Source organism: Schistocerca serialis, chromosome 8 (assembly GCF_023864345.2).
Source record: "Schistocerca serialis cubense isolate TAMUIC-IGC-003099 chromosome 8, iqSchSeri2.2, whole genome shotgun sequence".
Lineage (NCBI taxonomy): Eukaryota > Metazoa > Arthropoda > Insecta > Orthoptera > Acrididae > Schistocerca > Schistocerca serialis.
Genome location: NC_064645.1, coordinates 212,764,780 through 212,781,758, shown reverse-complemented (window position 1 = coordinate 212,781,758; position 16,979 = coordinate 212,764,780). Strand labels below are relative to the sequence as shown.

The 16,979-nt window shown below is 37.1% G+C and overlaps 1 pseudogene; it reads left to right on the top strand.

The window, feature by feature from the left end:
• LOC126416929 (neural-cadherin-like) overlaps window positions 1-11,223 on the top strand; it is a 183,179-nt pseudogene extending 171,956 nt beyond the window's left edge.
• The last annotated feature ends 5,756 nt before the right edge of the window (window positions 11,224-16,979 follow it).

The window sequence follows — 16,979 nt, the reverse complement described above, 5'->3', positions numbered from 1 at the left end:
TTGACTACAGCGTGCTGACCTGCATGCATAACATTTCCACCTTTTCCATGAGCAAGTCATAATCAGTGAGTGCAACAGTTGCTGTGGCTGTCATAGCGCTGAACTATGTTGTAAATGTGATAGCCTGGGCTGAGCTGATGGCTTCCTGTATTCGGTCTGCAAGTTCCTTCACTGTAGTCAAAGACATGTGAGTTTGAGATGCCTTTATTCCAAACAGCAAACATGACATAATAAGCTCAGAAAAACAAGGAATAAAAGGATAGACAGAATAAGCTTAAAACACATAAAAAATCCAGTAGCCCTGGTAAAAGGGTGTGGAACTGTTTTGACAGCCATGGTTCACTTGGCTACATCACATCACACTGCACCACCAACACTAGGCAAACACTTAATTCTGCACTAGCACATGCCAACTCACTGATGTCAGACATTATAAATTCTTGCATTTAATGAGAGAGTGGTTATCAAATAAGGATTGCTGAATCTCATTAATCTGCAAGTAAACAAATTGTATATGTATCTTTATAGCTCCTACATGTAGAATTTGCATGAGATACCACTGTCAATATTCCTGGAAGCTTTCTTATAATGTAACTACAAATCACAGGCAAAAATTATTTTAATGATGTTGGAAGTGTTTATATTATTTGGTACCATGCTGTGCCTTTATATAATTTTATGATGTGTAATAATGTGAGTGGCTCACTACTTAATATGTCACTCTATGCTGCAGATCATTATTAACACAATGAAAATACTTAATTGCAGCACTGGACAATATTTCATCTGTGACACAGATATTATTCACAATTAAGTACTATAAGTGTTTAACATACTAGCCCTTTCTGTAGAATGTTTCTTCCCATTTGCCATCCAGAGCTGCAATAAGGACCATCTGTGAGGAGAAAATGAATTACCCTAGATTTGCAGCACTGAAACAAATAATAAATGCTCATTAACGTTCAAGTCATGTGACTGAGAGTTCCAAAAGAGTGCTGAAGTTCAGTGTACTGTCTGTTAAAGCAAACCAGAATGGAGTCATCTATACAACTTAGGGTCGTCTCTTCCTTAGAAAGCATTGTCTGTTTCAAAGAAATCATTAGCAAGAAAAGTAACAATGTTTTTGGCAGTTGGGCCTCTATCTCATGAAATGCAGCTAATAACTGTTCTGTTATGAATACTAGTGTTATCATGCTAACAGTAGGAGATAAGCAGCAGCTATTTAGAACTGCTTCACATTTTTAATAATATTTTGATTCATTGCATGTGACTGATGATTGTACTCCATAATGGAATCTAATTTGGAACATGATGAGTGAATGAATTGAAAGTATAAATGCACAATTAATGCTAAGACAAACAGTAGCTATGATGATAATGAAAGTAATGTAACTTTCCTTTTATGTTCATTAACGAAAACCATTCTCTTTTCAAAACTGATAGTGTGCGCAGCTACACTACATGGTCATAACAGACTTATTTATTAACCAGACAAACTTCACCCTTTGAAGCAAGAAGTAAATTACGTATAGTGTGTGAAAGTCTAACACAGTTATTAAGTTTTATCTGTGGACAGAAAAAATATTGCTGTTGAAATGCCAAAATTCAATAGTGAATAAAAAGAATACTGGTACCTTGTTGTGCTATATAGCTAATTTATTTTCATGTATTATGGTGTAATGTTAGCTGATATGAGTACTTTCATGAATGTACTATATTGCACCTTACTATCTCCATTATTGTAAATTTTACAAAATGTTGTGATTCTAAATACTGTTAAAACACCGACTCATTCCATGTCCTAGCTACTCAAATATGAGACATTCCAGAAAGTAAGTACTGTTTTGAAACCAAAAAAACCATAAAAACCTTTGTTTCTTCAAAACAAAATTATTTTTACAAGAAAGAGCATTTCTTAAACTATTTTTCAACATAGTTGTCACCATTGTTCAGACACTTTTCTTAGCAGGAAGCCAACTTTCCTATGTCTTGTCACAGAAAGATACCACCAGTGAAGACAGCCACTACTGAACATTGCTTTTTGTGTTGTCACCTCTGTCAAAGTGGCTTCCTCCAAAATCATGCTTCAGGTTCAAAAATGAGTGGTGGTCAGAAGGAGTGAGATTGGGGCTGTGCGGCAGGTGATCAGATTGCTCCCAACAAAATTGAGTGACACCAGCAGAATGGGGATGTGCATTGCCATGAAGCAATACAATGCCTTGACTGAGCATTCCACATCTTTTGTTCTGAACTGCTTCCCAAAGTTTTCTCAGTTTTGTATAGTATCCTACTGCAGTGACAGTTTCACCTCTGAGAGCCCATGATTTTTTGTGCAGGCAATGTTGTTTTGAATTTTTGTTTTTTGGTGCATCATGAGTGCCTCCAGTCCATTGACTGTTATTTTGGTTCTGGCATGGCATGACAAGCCCAAGTTTCATTATTGGTCACAATTCTGTTTAAAAGTTCATCTCCTTCATCAGTATATCAGATAATAAATGTCAAAGCACTGACTAGTTTCTTCATTTTTGTGGACATCCATAAGCATTTTTGGAACCAAATGGGAACATAATTTGCTAAAATTTAAGCAATTTGTGACAATATCATGCAAAAAAAGTTTTTGAAATTTATGGAAACTCATCACAAAGCATTCTTATTGTGAACTGTGTGTTCTCACGAATTTTCTCATGTGCTTTCTCAACCAAACCATCAATGACAACAGAAGGCTGTCCACTCCATGCTTCATCATAAAATTGTTTCGTCGATCATTGTCTCACCCACTTTTTGACCAGTCCATCACTCACTGAATTTTCAGCATAAATCTCTACAAGTTGACAATGAATTCCAGCTGTCTTAACATTTTTTGTATTCAAAAATGTATTACAGAATGCACTTCACAGTTGGAGGGTCTTAAAAATTTTGAACTATCACTAGAAAATGTTAACACATCACAATCCAGCTGTAACATCATCAGTGGGAATACAATGAACCACAGAGGAGTGTGAATGTGCTGGACTGTGACACTAGTACTTTGGTGGTGGCATAATGATTGTACTTACTTTCTGGACGCACCTTGTACTGTGGGAAAAACAAAGCTCATGATAAAATTATAAATAAAAACAATGTTTGTGTCATTCTCTTCAGGTGCAGTGATGCTCAGATTTTAGCTGCAACCAGTAAGGATTGCACTGAGAAAGACTGTGCAAGTACCTCTTGTGGTAATACTGAGAACTGTCTGAATCTTCATTCCAAGTTCTATTATGAATGTCGGTGTCCTAATGATATAACAACCATGAACTGCAAATTTCTTGGTGATAAAGACACGTTTGGAATTGGTGTTTGGGCTTTAATAGCCTTGTTGTCTACACTTTTCTTAATATTAGGTAAGAACTGAAGTACAGTACATAATTGTAAAGGATTCATTTAAGAAAACCATAATATTTAACCTTTGTGAGGAACATTTCCTTACAACATCACTATTTAGATGCTTAAAAAAACAAAGGTTGCATGTTGATATAGTTTTTTGTGCCTATACATCCTACATCTCTCAGGTTTTTCACAATGATTATTGCCTTCTCTATCAGTTAAAATATTTATAACATTGAAAAAAATATTTAGCTTTCTCTCTTTATTCTCATGCTAACTATTTCATTACGTTGCTGGCAGTGTATTTATTGTACAGGGTGTCAATAAAAGAATGTCCCAGCAGTAAATATGACTAGCATCAACTGTATATGTTGTAGAGTGTTGGTTAAAGGTCCTAATTAAAGAGTAACTCAAAAATATTTAGTTAAGTGCATGCACAAGTACTGTTTTGTCATTTTCTCACTTGCAGGCCACACTTGCAAAATAGCAGCTACTGAGTGTAACACGTTTTTTGTTCTGCAATTTTCTAAGAGTGAAGAGTGAATACCTCACCTGACAACTGTGCATTTTGAAGTGCTAATTCCGGGATGGCATGGTATGCCAGCCCAGGATCAGCTCTGCTCAGGGAATTAGTGAAGAGCATCAGTCTGCTGGCCAGCCTTGACGTGGTATTCAGGTGGTTCCTCATAATGTGCCATGTGAATACTAGGCTGGTACCCAAGTCCCACCTCAGTTACATGTGTCACAAACATTTAAAAAATTTATCACTTGATTCTACAGGAATACTCAGACAGTTTTGGTGCACATATTCCATTCTGAGAGGGGGGGAATGGGTGAAGACAGGAAGGGCACCTAGTCACCCCATAAACTAACAAAGCCAAATTCATTCATAACCATGCCAACATTGTGCTGACGCAGGACAAAAGCACAAGCAAAAGAAGAAGAATTTGTTAAAAATGACTGTAATTTCAGTTAAACGTGTGTTTTGTTTAAAGTTTAGCTGTGATGTCCCACATACAAAAAGATACACTGATGGCATAATAAGTTCAAAACGAGCAGAAGTGTGTAAAGGGAAAAGTACTGGATGACCAAATATTTCTGAAGAGGATTTCGACTGTGTCAGAGCATCTTACTACATTCATGGTCCTAAGAAGTCTGTTTGGAAATAAAATCTCGAATTTCAGTCATCAGAGTATGGAAGGTTTTAAGACAACATTTACACATGTGGATACAATTGATAATTTCTTTAAAGACAGATGAATATGTAACTTTGTGAGTGAAGTGATGCTGCAAGAAGAAGACTTTCTTGATTGTGTGGTGTTTAGTGATGAGGCAAATTTTCACCTATAAGGGAAGATAAATACCCATGTCAGAACATACCCATGAAACTGTACAAAATCAAAGAGAGTCACCAAAATTAAATGTTTTGTGCACTTTGTCCCTACATCAAGCTAAGATTATATCTGCTGTAATGGTTGACTGTAATTAAAGAGGCTGTAGAAATAAAAATGTGCAAGAAGAACTTCGAGTGTGACAGTAGATATAATCTGAGTGGTGACAGCAATACATAATTACTGACCAATCACAAGCCATCTATGGGCTATATAATGCCACCAAAGCAGCAATTTTGTCAGTCAGTTGCTCGGGACAAAGGTGATGGAGGTAATCATTGAGAGCTTAGGGCTTTACACTTATTCCAAGAATATTTTATACAAAACTAGGTTAGTTTATCTTCAGTTTGATGTATGATTTGTTGTAAATAGTCTAAATTAAACTGTTATGTATGATTGAAACTGGGACATTCTTTTATGGACCCTTTGTATTATTGTCTATTTTGAGTATAAATAGTTACAACTAAATTGTGCTGCAACCATACTCTTGTATAGGAAGGTAGGCCATAATTTGAAAATGTAATCTGTTCTCTCATATTTTTTCCTGTAAGGGAGAATGTGACTGCAGTCTTTTGGCATTAAAGGAAATTTGTTATGCAATTGTGCTATTTCTTCCTGCTTCTGCAGTGATCAATATTAAATATCTTTCTAATTTTGACCATGCATACTCAAAATATTTTCAAATATAAATAAAATCCAATTTTACATTTCCCATTTCTTTGCCCCAGTGAAGCTTTCATGAGGACACATCAGTTTTCTTTTATACAAAGGGACAATTTACAGTGTCAGTAAATTTTTGAAACAAAATAGGTGTCTTACTATAGTTGCAAAAAATTACTCCACCCTGATAGTATTGCTGCTGAATGGATAGTGTGGGCAAAGAGCTAACTAGTGGTCCTTAATCACTATTTATTACCAAGTCTTTGTTGCTCACCAGCCATGGCTAGATAGACTGCTTCAAAGCTACAAAATTGATATATTACGGTACAAATAATATGTGATATTAGAAAATATTTGAACATGTTTAGCATTTTGCTACAGATACATTTCATCTACCACTGACATTTTAATTCCCTCCAAGATTTACTAGTTTGATCAAAGTTCAGGAAATCCATTCTCTTTCCTCACAATCAAAAGATTCCTGGATAAAGTGTTGCGGGCATAGTTTGAGTCCTGTGAAATTTATTTCTTGAACCTGTCTAGTGGCAGGACATGGGCAGGTATTTGAACATTCTCAGAGCAGTCATTGGAAAGCGGTCTCTTTTTTTGGTACAGTTATGTTCTCTTTGTTGCAGCTGTTGTGCAGGAATCTAAATTTTCCTTAATGTTAAGGAGGCACAAAAATACTCATTATTCCCAGTTTTGTGAACAATGGCATGTAGTTTCCTGTGTCATACTTGGTGTAATAATTCTTACTGTCTCCTTTTGCAGTAATATCACGTCCTTGCAACCTGATGAATGACACCAGACCTTGTATGGGTAATATGGCTATGGAAGAGGCCATGCAGTAGATATTGCCCTGTAGCTATGCTTTTTAATTTCTTCTGGAGGTATACTAAATGCAACCTTTTTCTGTGTACATGCTAAGAGTGTCCATTCCATGTGAGTTTGTGGTACACTACAGAAGCCAGCAGTTTCACAGTTTCTCCATTTTCCGGACATGTATTTCTGCTGAGGCTGGATACCACATGCTGAGTTTTGTCTGCATTTACTTTCATCTTATTTAAGGTGACCCATTCCTTCCAAATAGCGCATCTGATTGCAGGACTGCTCAAGTTGGATTTTCCTCCTTTGCAATAAGAGTAGTATCATAAGCCAATTGTGGTGTGTTATCATCTTGGCTTAGATCATTTGCAAAATTGAGAAAAAGGTGGGAGCTGTGACGGAACCTTGTGGTATTGCCATGTTCTAACTCCTGTTCCTGAGCTGTTGCTCCTTGAACTGAAATAATGTGCCATCTGTTTTCTAAGTAGCACTGAAGGATAGCGTGAACAGTACCTTCCACACCACTGCATTCTGATAGTTTGAGTAAGATCTTGTGGGGAATGCAGACAAGTGATTTGTTCAAATCATTTGTAAAAGACAGAGAATAATGACATTGTCAACCTTTTATGTGATTTAGCCTGCTAGAGGAGCCATTCTCACAAAGCAAACATTATATGCATCTCAGACATTCCAGTATTCACCTCAAGGAGGAACCAGCCAAAGAATTAGACAAGTAACATGAATGTCTTCACTGTTGTCCTTAACTGAAGCTTAAACACAAAAGCATTATCATAAGCACTTATCACCATCAACATTTTTTCTTTTATTCATAGTAAATTAAAAAAAAATTTGGGTTAAACTTCTCTCCTGTTACAAGAAGTACGGTAAAATAGTAGTAGAATGTTGTACTACCAACTTCCATATTTTGTGGAAGCATTTTATAGTAGGCTACACATATATAGTTATGAATTGTGTATTTCATGTTGTTTTGTATCAGCGATGTACAATGTGAATATAGGAGTAGTAACAGTTGACTGCTTTATTTATTCCATTTCATTTACATATTCTATGTGAAGAATAATTATTTGAGCACAACATTAAATAAGCACTTAGTGTTTCATTAATCTAATAATACCTGCAACAACTTTTTTTCATCAGATGCTGCAAAATCTTACAGTTTTTATCGTATTTTTCATTGGTCCTTTAGATCATACATTGTACAAAGAAATGCATCATAATAATGTATGATATAAAAGATCAATTAAAAATACAGTTCAATATGGTCAGTTTTTGCAGAATCTTCTGAAAAGGTGATAATTAGTGTGATCAATGAACCATTACCTCTTTATTTCATACGACTGAAGCTGCTACAGATGCTTCAGAATCTTAAAAAGTTATTAATAATGAAGAACTCTGTTCTCCATCATCTTTAGCTCACACTAAGAAAATGTTATTCATATGTTATTGTGTTTGTTAACACTTATTCACTTTTTCCTGTTCTTAAAATCAAAGGTATTTTGTAACCTGAGTGACAGTTTTGTTGACACTATCTTTGGCAGCAAATGTGTCCAATGTATGACTGAGTGACCTATTTTATATCCTTCAGGTATTAATAACATAACAAATATTGTCTGGTGATTAGGATCAACATATTCTCACTTAGTTTTTGAAAACAGATGAAATTTCATCTTTCTTGCTGTCAATGTCATCATTCACTACTGCACTTTAAACGTACTGTAAACATAAGTTTAAGTACTATAGTACAGCCAAATTAATACTTAGAGCTGTCAGCCAAATGTAAAGGTAATGTTAATATATCAGGCAACTTTAAACTGTATATTCTGATGATGCTCTTGTTCATTTGAAGAGTGAAACCAGTTATAATGAAAAATACAAAGTGCGACTTGTAGCTATTTTTGAAAACCTGCTCTTGGTATATTCTCACTTTCTTTTAAAAAGTACTTCTGCAACTTAAAATTAATATTATCTAAGTAAAAACTTGATAAAATTCTCTTGAGCTTCCAGCTGCATCAAGTGGTTTGAAATCCAAGAGCTTTTGGCTGAATACTACTTGGCCCTTGTCAAGGGACTGCGACCGTCCTTATACAGCCATGCTGCCTTCTATTACATGTCCAGTACTTGCTCCAGAGCCATATAAGGTAATGTTTTCATTGCTTGCCTGCCATCCTGCCATGCCCAAATCAGCTTTCAGATGTCTGGGTCCCAAGCCATGCTTAGCTGCGAGCCACCGCCTCCATTAACGGTGTTGTCACAAATTTTTATCTTGATTGGTTCTTTCATTGCACTATCCCCAGAACTGTTAGTCATGTAATAACAGGTGTATGAATGCAATACAATGTCCACTTCCTGGAGCATGCTCTGTTACTGCTGATTTCTTAGGGTACACAAGGTGAAAGCATAGCTTATGTTCTAAGCAGCACTGTTCAATACTACACACAGTTTGTCCAGCATAAAATTTTCCATGCCCACATGGTGTTCTATATACCCCTAGAGTTCTGAGGCCATCATCATCTTTCACAGGTGTCATGAGTTGTGTAATTTTTGCAAAGGCTGAATTGATTTTACATGACTGAGCCACAGAATGGCATAGACACAAGCTGCTTTGAGTCCTCCTTGGAGTCCATCTGCCCACATGTTTTCTGAAAGGTGACTTGTGAAATTTGGCAGTTGTTGTAGCCATCGCACCTGAAGACTTTCCATAAATGGCTTGGTACCTTCAACAGGTTTTCAGTTTTTGAGATAGCTTCTTCTCAATGCATCAGGCTCCTCAGAATAGAATTTTTCTGTGATGGGTGCTGATAGCGTGCAGATATTTGTCTGTGTGGGTGGGTTTTCAGTAAACACTACTACACACAGTTTGTCCATGCCCACATGGTGTTCTATATACCCCTGGAGTTCTGAGGCCATCATCATCTTTCACAGGTGTCATGAGTTGTGTAATTTTTGCAAAGGCTGAATTGATTTTACATGACTGAGCCACAGAATGGCAAAGACACAAGCTGCTTTGAGTCCTCCTTGGAGTCCATCTGCCCACATGTTTTCTGAAAGGTGGCTTGTGAAATTTGGCAGCTGTTGTAGCCATCGCACCTGAAGACTTTCCATAAATGGCTTAGTACCTTCAACAGGTTTTCAGTTTTTGAGATAGCTTCTTCTCAATGCATCAGGCTCCTCAGAATAGAATTTTTCTGTGATGGGTGCTGATAGCGTGCAGATATTTGTCTGTGTGGGTGGGTTTTCAGTAAACACTACTACACACAGTTTGTCCAGCATAAAATTTCCCATGCCCACATGGTGTTCTATATACCCCTGGAGTTCTGAGGCCATCATCATCTTTCACAAGTGTCATGAGTTGTGTAATTTTTGCAAAGGCTGAATTGATTTTACATGACTGAGCCACAGAATGGCAAAGACACAAGCTGCTTTGAGTCTTCCTTGGAGTCCATCTGTCCACATGTTTTCTGAAAGGTGGCTTGTGAAATTTGGCAGTTGTTGTAGCCATCGCACCTGAAGACTTTCCATAAATGGCTTAGTACCTTCAACAGGTTTTCAGTTTTTGAGATAGCTTCTTCTCAATGCATCAGGCTCCTCAGAATAGAATTTTTCTGTGATGGGTGCTGATAGCGTGCAGATATTTGTCTGTGTGCGTGGGTTTTCAGTAAACACTGTGGCTGAGACATGCATTTGCTTCATGGAAGACAAGGATGTCAAGGAATGGCAGGGTACCCTTTCTCTCTGTCTCAATCATGAGCATGATATCTTTGATTTGGTCCAAGAATTCTTCCAGCTTTTGACATCCAATGAATGTGTCACCAACATAATGATAAAAGTAACAAGACTATGTAGGAGTGGTGTCCAGGGTGATAACATCAAAGTACTCCATAAACAGGATGGCTACGACTGGAGCTAATAGGCTCCACGGCATGGCACTATCTGCAAGTTAAAATATTCTCTATCATGCAAAAAAATTACAATGCTCTCAGACTGTGCTTAAATAAATCCACATCATTGTCATCAAATAATTTGGAGAGCAGTCTATAGAATCTTCACACACATTACCATCAAAAGTTCTGTAGATCTTCTCTCCCAGTTATTTGACAACACTGTTGTGGATTTATTTAATCACATTCTGATGATGTGACCTCAGAACACCAGTAGTATATAAAATACCATGTGGGTGCATACTATTGAACAGAGCTGTGTAGAACATAAAAGAAGCTTCACCTTTGGTACCCTGAGAAATCAGCAATAGCAGGGCATGCTCTAAAAAATGGACATTGTATGGCAATCAATGAAACCTCTGTTATCACACAGACTAAGAGTTTCTGGGGTAGTGTAATAAAAGAAGCAACTGAGATAAAAATTTGTGACAACATGCTCAACAAAGCTGGTGGCCTGCAGCTAAGCATGGTTTGGGACCTGGCTATCAGAAGATTGAAGCAGGTGTAGTGGTCATGCAATGAAGAAATTCCGTTATATGGTGCTGGAGTGAGCACCAGTGACATCACAGAAGGCAGAATGGCTATGTAAGGACAGTAACAGCAACGAAAATACCGTTTCCACTTGACAGTGGTTGAGGACTACTGAGCCAGAAGTTCATGGATTTTAAACGACTGGACATGGTGGAAGCTCTAGAGAATCTTTAAGTACATGTCAATGCACAACCTTGCATTTGTATATTAAGTGAAATCCTGTCTGTAACTACATTTTAGTCTTATTTATAAAAATTATACTTATGAGGTTCTTTCAAATTACAGTTCTGGCTGGAATTATTCTTATTTATAAACATCACCACAACATTGATCAGAAGAAACAGCAGATAAAAAATGATGTACGAGAAAATGTAATTCATTATGATGATGAAGGTGTTGGTGAAGGTGACATGACTTCCTCCAATGTGAAACCACTAATGAGTCCTGTCAACGAAACTGAAATTGTAGTATCTTTTGAACTACACAGTAAGTAAGATTGCAACAGTTATTTGAAGATGGTACTACAAAATACCCAACATATTATCTTTAAAATTTGTGTTAGTCATATACTGCATACTTCGCATTTACTTCAACATAGTGGAAAATACAGACCTTTAACAGTGAGTAACAGGATTTATTTTATTTATTCATTCATTCATCCAGGGACCATCTTACAATGATGTAGGATTTGCCATGATAATACAATGAAGATAAACAGCTCAAAAATATACAAACACACAGAATATACAAGGAGTATTCAATAAGCAATGCAATACAACTTTTTTCTCTGCCAGTTTTGGTTAAAAAAAAGTGCAGAATCTGTTGTGGAACATTGTGGAATATTCCCACAGTTTCTTGAAGCTCTGGTAGGTGGCAGCACTATACATAGCCTTCAAAATGATGTCTGTAACTGTGGTGTGCTCCAAGCATAGAGTTTCTTTTGGTGGAAAACCAGAGCATTACAGATATTTGTGGTTGCTTGCCAAATGTCTACAGAGACTTGGCAGTGAACAAAATCATCATGAGTCACTGGGCGAGACATCTGTCATCATTGCAATGTGGTTGCACAAGCCTGTCCAATCTCCTGTGTGCCAGTCGGCGACACACAGCTGTGATTCCTGCAAGGTTGTAACTTGTGGACACTCTCATTTGAAGTGATTCACGATCAGACACATCACCGCTCAACTGGATGTGTCTTTTGGTAGTGCTGACACAGTGCCATCTGTTCAGGTACTCAAAAGTCTGGGCCTGCTGGGTGCTGGGTTCCTCACTGCCTAACAGAAGATCATAAAGAGCAATGAAGCATCATCTGCGTGGAACTGCTTGTGCATTACAAGGCTCATTGTGACAATTTTTTATTTGTCATCATCACAAGTGATGAAACATGAGTTCATCGCTTTGAACTGGAAACAAAATGGCAATCCATGGAGTGGTGTTACACCAGCTTTCCTCTGAATAAAAAGTTCAAAGCCATGCCCTCAGTCAGTAAAATCATGGTGAAGATCTGGGATTGTCATGGTGCTATTCTGTGGTGCAACAATTATTGTGTTACCCTCAGGAAATTGAAGAAAAGACTTCAGCATATTTGTTGCCAGAAAAATGCAAATAAACTTCTCCTTCTCCAAGGCCTCCCACAAGTCTGCACATCTGAGAGAAGCTCACAAATCTTCATTGGACTGTTCATCCTTATCCACCCTACAGTCTGGACCTCATGCCTTCCAACTTCCACATGTTTAGCCCAATAAAGGGTACATTTTGCGGGAATCAGCATGTGGATCAAAGGGAGGTTATTGACACAGCAAGATGTCTTTGATGCCGACCTGTAGAGTGGTATCATGTGGGCATACAGGCTTTCCCAGTGAGGTGACAAAAGGCCATTACATTGAACAGAGACTGTTTTGAAACTAGGGTTAGGTAGAAAAAATATTTAAAAAAATAAAAATAAAAAAAGAGAGGAAAATGATGTGGTGCATTGGGATCCTGAATAGAACCAACCCATTTTCAGAAAAAAAAAAAGAAGTAATGCTTACTGAACTCTGCCAGTATAAGCATCCTTTTGTGAGGATAGGATGAGTGCTTGGCTGTCCCTATTGTACAGAATGCTATGACATACACTCAATTTCTCCAGACAACTTGTAAGCATTGATTGGTTCTTCATCACTATATACTCCTGCACTGTGAGCAAGGTGCTATACCCCTTGCGCTAAATCCAGGCTGTTCATAAAACTGACACCAGGCCCATAAACATGTTACTGTACCCCATGCACATCTTCATGTCTTTCCCCATGATGAGTGAGACTCTGAACTCAGAAAAATGACAATACATCACTATCATTCACTGCAGATCTTAGTACATGGTTCTCTTGTAAAAGCTTTGTCCTGTGATAAGTTGTTGTAGTTACCACCTTTCATTGTTAACCACTATTATGAGTCTTCTACAAAATTTTTGATTGTGTAGTATGCATTACTGATGAGAAATGTTTTAGCTACCTTTTTAAATAGCTATATTTTAATATTATTTTTCATCTCCCTTTGCAATTTTTGTACAATTTCATTTTCTCATAGAAAATGCTGTTTTGAGCTCTTTTTTTATTTTTTCGTGGTTAATTTAACTCCAAACTGGCACTGGTTCAATGATTATGTGTAGAATGTTTTCCCTGATATACACAACAGAGTGGTCAGCGTACACACTTGCTGTAGTGAGGATACCTAGTTTTGTAAGGCTTTTTTACAAGAAACCCACCTACAATTTCTAGTTGTTATTTCTGCAGTTTAAAAATCGTGCCCATGTTTTGTTCCATCAACCACCAGAAAGAACCCTATAGCCAAGAACTGAGTGAATGTAGGTACAGTATGTCACCACAAGACAATGGTGTTACAAACTCTTGATGGATCCCTAAGAGCAAAACATGCTAATGACATTCTTTTTGCCAGCTTCTTTGTCTGTTCATTACTTTATGATCAAAATTCATCCCTGAAAACTTTGTGCTTGTTACACAATCTATAGATTTATCATCTGTGCTTAATGCAACAGAATCGTTTTCCATCTTTACTATGAAGCGCATAATGTTTGTATCCTTTAAGTGGAACATTAAAGTATTATATACTGCTCAATCATAAACATCCTTCAGGGTATCGTTTGCTTTCTCTAATAGCAGTTTAGGTGTTTTATCAGTGACTTTGATATAGTGAAGGGAACTTTTGTCCATGTCTTATACTGTCTGAAAAGTCATTGATATATGAGGGCTACCCAGAAGATAACAGATATTTTGTCTACTGCAGCAGTGGGTGGGGCTACAGCCACCATCTTTATGCTGTTACATTCCTACACTCACTATGCATCCAGCAATGATAGTGTATGGTCTGTTTCTCTGCTGCTTTGCTTTCTGTGATGTGTTAAAATATGTGCTGCAATAGAAAATTCTGCTATTTTTGAAGTGCATTCTGTGGTTAGGATTTTGTTAGCAAAAATCTTCAAACCAATGTAAATTTGCCAAACGCTGGTAAAGTTAAGGCAGGTGATACAAAACAAGCATCAAGGACAACTTAGCATAAAAGTTGTGTTTTTTCGTGAATACACATGTCCACATGCAGACAATTGAGAGCTCCAAGGGTTTTTGGATGGGAGGTGCTTGATCATCCACCATACAGCCCAGATTTGACACTGAGCAACTCCCACCTCTTTCCATCAATGAAGACATGGCTCACTACACAACAGAACAGCTAATACCTCTTTCCAGAAACGAAGACATGGCTCACTACACAACACTTTGATACTGTTGCTGAATTGCATGCCAGTATAAACCAGTGGTTGCAATCACAGGCTGCAGATTTCTACAGAGATGGTACTGAAAAACTTGTGCCAAAATATGATACGTGTGTCTCAGTTTTAATGGTGGCTGTGTAGAAAAATAGCTTAAGAGAGTACCTTTAAAATGCATTTAATAAAATTTGGTTTATCTGTATTGTCAATTTTTTATTTCCAAATGTTTGTTACTTTCTGGATAGCCCTTGCAGCAGAATTTGACCCTTACAGTACCCTGAAGAACATCTATATTTTTTTCTTACCTGACAGTTGTTTTACTAAATATGTATCATCAGTAGATGTGAGAACTATCTCTAACTTTTGCACCCTATTTTCCAGGTAAGATTAGAACCACTCATTTGCTATTCCTCTTATATGTAAAGCTTCTAGCTTGTTTAGAAGTATTTTATGGCCAGCAGTACCAAAAGTCTTGGAGAAACCTAAGAATATGCCTGAAACACAGTCATCCTTATGAAGAGCTTCAAGTACAACTTTCGTGAACTCTATATTAGCTAATATGGTACTTCTTCCACTTTGGAAACCAAAGTGTGCTTTGATAAAAGGGTTGTATTTTTTCATGTAGTTCTTTAGTCTTTCATGATTGATTCAGTAATTTTTTTAGGATGCAGACAGTAGTGAAACTAGCTTGTAGTTTTCAATACTGTTCAAATTACCTTTCTTTAGTGAGGGCACAGCTCATGTGCTTTGGGTGCTCTGGAAAAATACCTGAATTAAAGGACCCATTTATTATGTTTGTTAACTGGGCTTGTGTGCTCTCCATGCATGCCTTCAGAACAGAGAATGAAACTTCATCTGTGCTTGCTAACCTCTTATATTCTAATTTCTGTATTACCTCCCAACTTCAAGCTCTGGAGACATAATATTATTGGATCAATAAACTGACAAAATATCATGTAAGAGTTAATCTGAACAGAAAACAGCAAATAAGAGCAGAAAACTAAGTGCTTTTAATGTGGTTGAGATGGGAGGGGGGGGGGGGGGGGGCAGGGAAAAAGTTTCCAGCTCTGTTGTGTAAAACTCTGTTGTGGGATACAACATCATTACACATGGCATGTAAGTCACTGTGGGTGCTACATGTGTTTTAGGAAATTTAGTTGCAATGTCTCTGCAGTACTACACAAGTAGTCGTTTACAGTATTTGCCAATCCATGTGGATGTTCTATGACTGCTGTTGGAAATGTCTCCTCAAAAATTAATTCAAACAATGTGCAGAATCTAGAAAACTTAGCTGTCTTAAGCTTTATTAACTGACAGTAATAACCAGAAAGACAAAGATCTCTTACAAATACTGTCCACTTTTCTCTGTCAGTGTCCATAAGTACACAGTGTATCTCTGATGCTGAGTTTTTCTGTACCCTAGTAGCAATGTTAGCCATTTGTGCCACACCAAGGGTATTCATGCATCTTCCATTGCTTCATTGCTTAATTTATAGACAGAACCCAGTGGGCAGTTTATCTTCCTGTTTTATTTTGATCCATTATTGTTTAATTATTATTTTACTCTTTGGAAAACGCCAGTATTAAGAGCTGGAAAACTTTATAACAGAAAACTAGTGCCTACATACTGCGGTGAAAAATTTATAAAACAAAACAGCTTCATATGTGTCAGAGCTGACTGCTTTTCTCAGGCAAAAGATGATAACATATGAGCAGGAAATCTGAAACTGTATTATATTAGTGGTAGTTCATAGCTCCCACAATAAGACATCTCTGTAATATGTAAATGAGTTAAGGAGTTCGATGAAAAATGAGAACAGAGGATACATGTACTTTTGTGTGCAGCAAGCTGACAATATGGGCAGTCACAGGAATGAAAATTGTGCTTAATTTATTTCTATACTAATTTCATGTCAAATGACAGAACATTCTGTCTAACATATAAATCAAATTCTCATTAAAGCTTCAGTCCTCTGTAATCAGCATTTTATTCAGCTACAGCAAAGATAAGTCTGGATCTAGGGTAGCAAATTTTTAGCTTTGAAAATTTCTGAAAAATTAAAACTTGGGAAAGTACGAGGTTGCTGGTAGAATTGAAACTGTGAAAGCAGGTAATGTGTTGTGACTTGAAACACCCCCGTTTAATTCCTTATTTGGTTTTGTGTAATTTATCGTAGCCACCAAACAGTTAATTATTATGATTATATGACCGTGTGCTTAATGGAAGAAAGGCTATCGGTTTTTCTGCTGGTTTCGGGGATATTTCAACCGAGCGCGGCTGTTCTGAGATTGAATAGTGGAAATGATCGAAAGTTTGTCTATTATTAAGGACCACAAAGGTTGCGATGTACAAACTGATATATATTTCCCACTAACACACAAATTCTGAGGCAGTTGCTACCTTCACCTTACACGTCTAATCACAGTTATATCTTTTTATTGGTTGTTGATTTCGTCACACGCAATGCTGATGGTTAACATTCACAA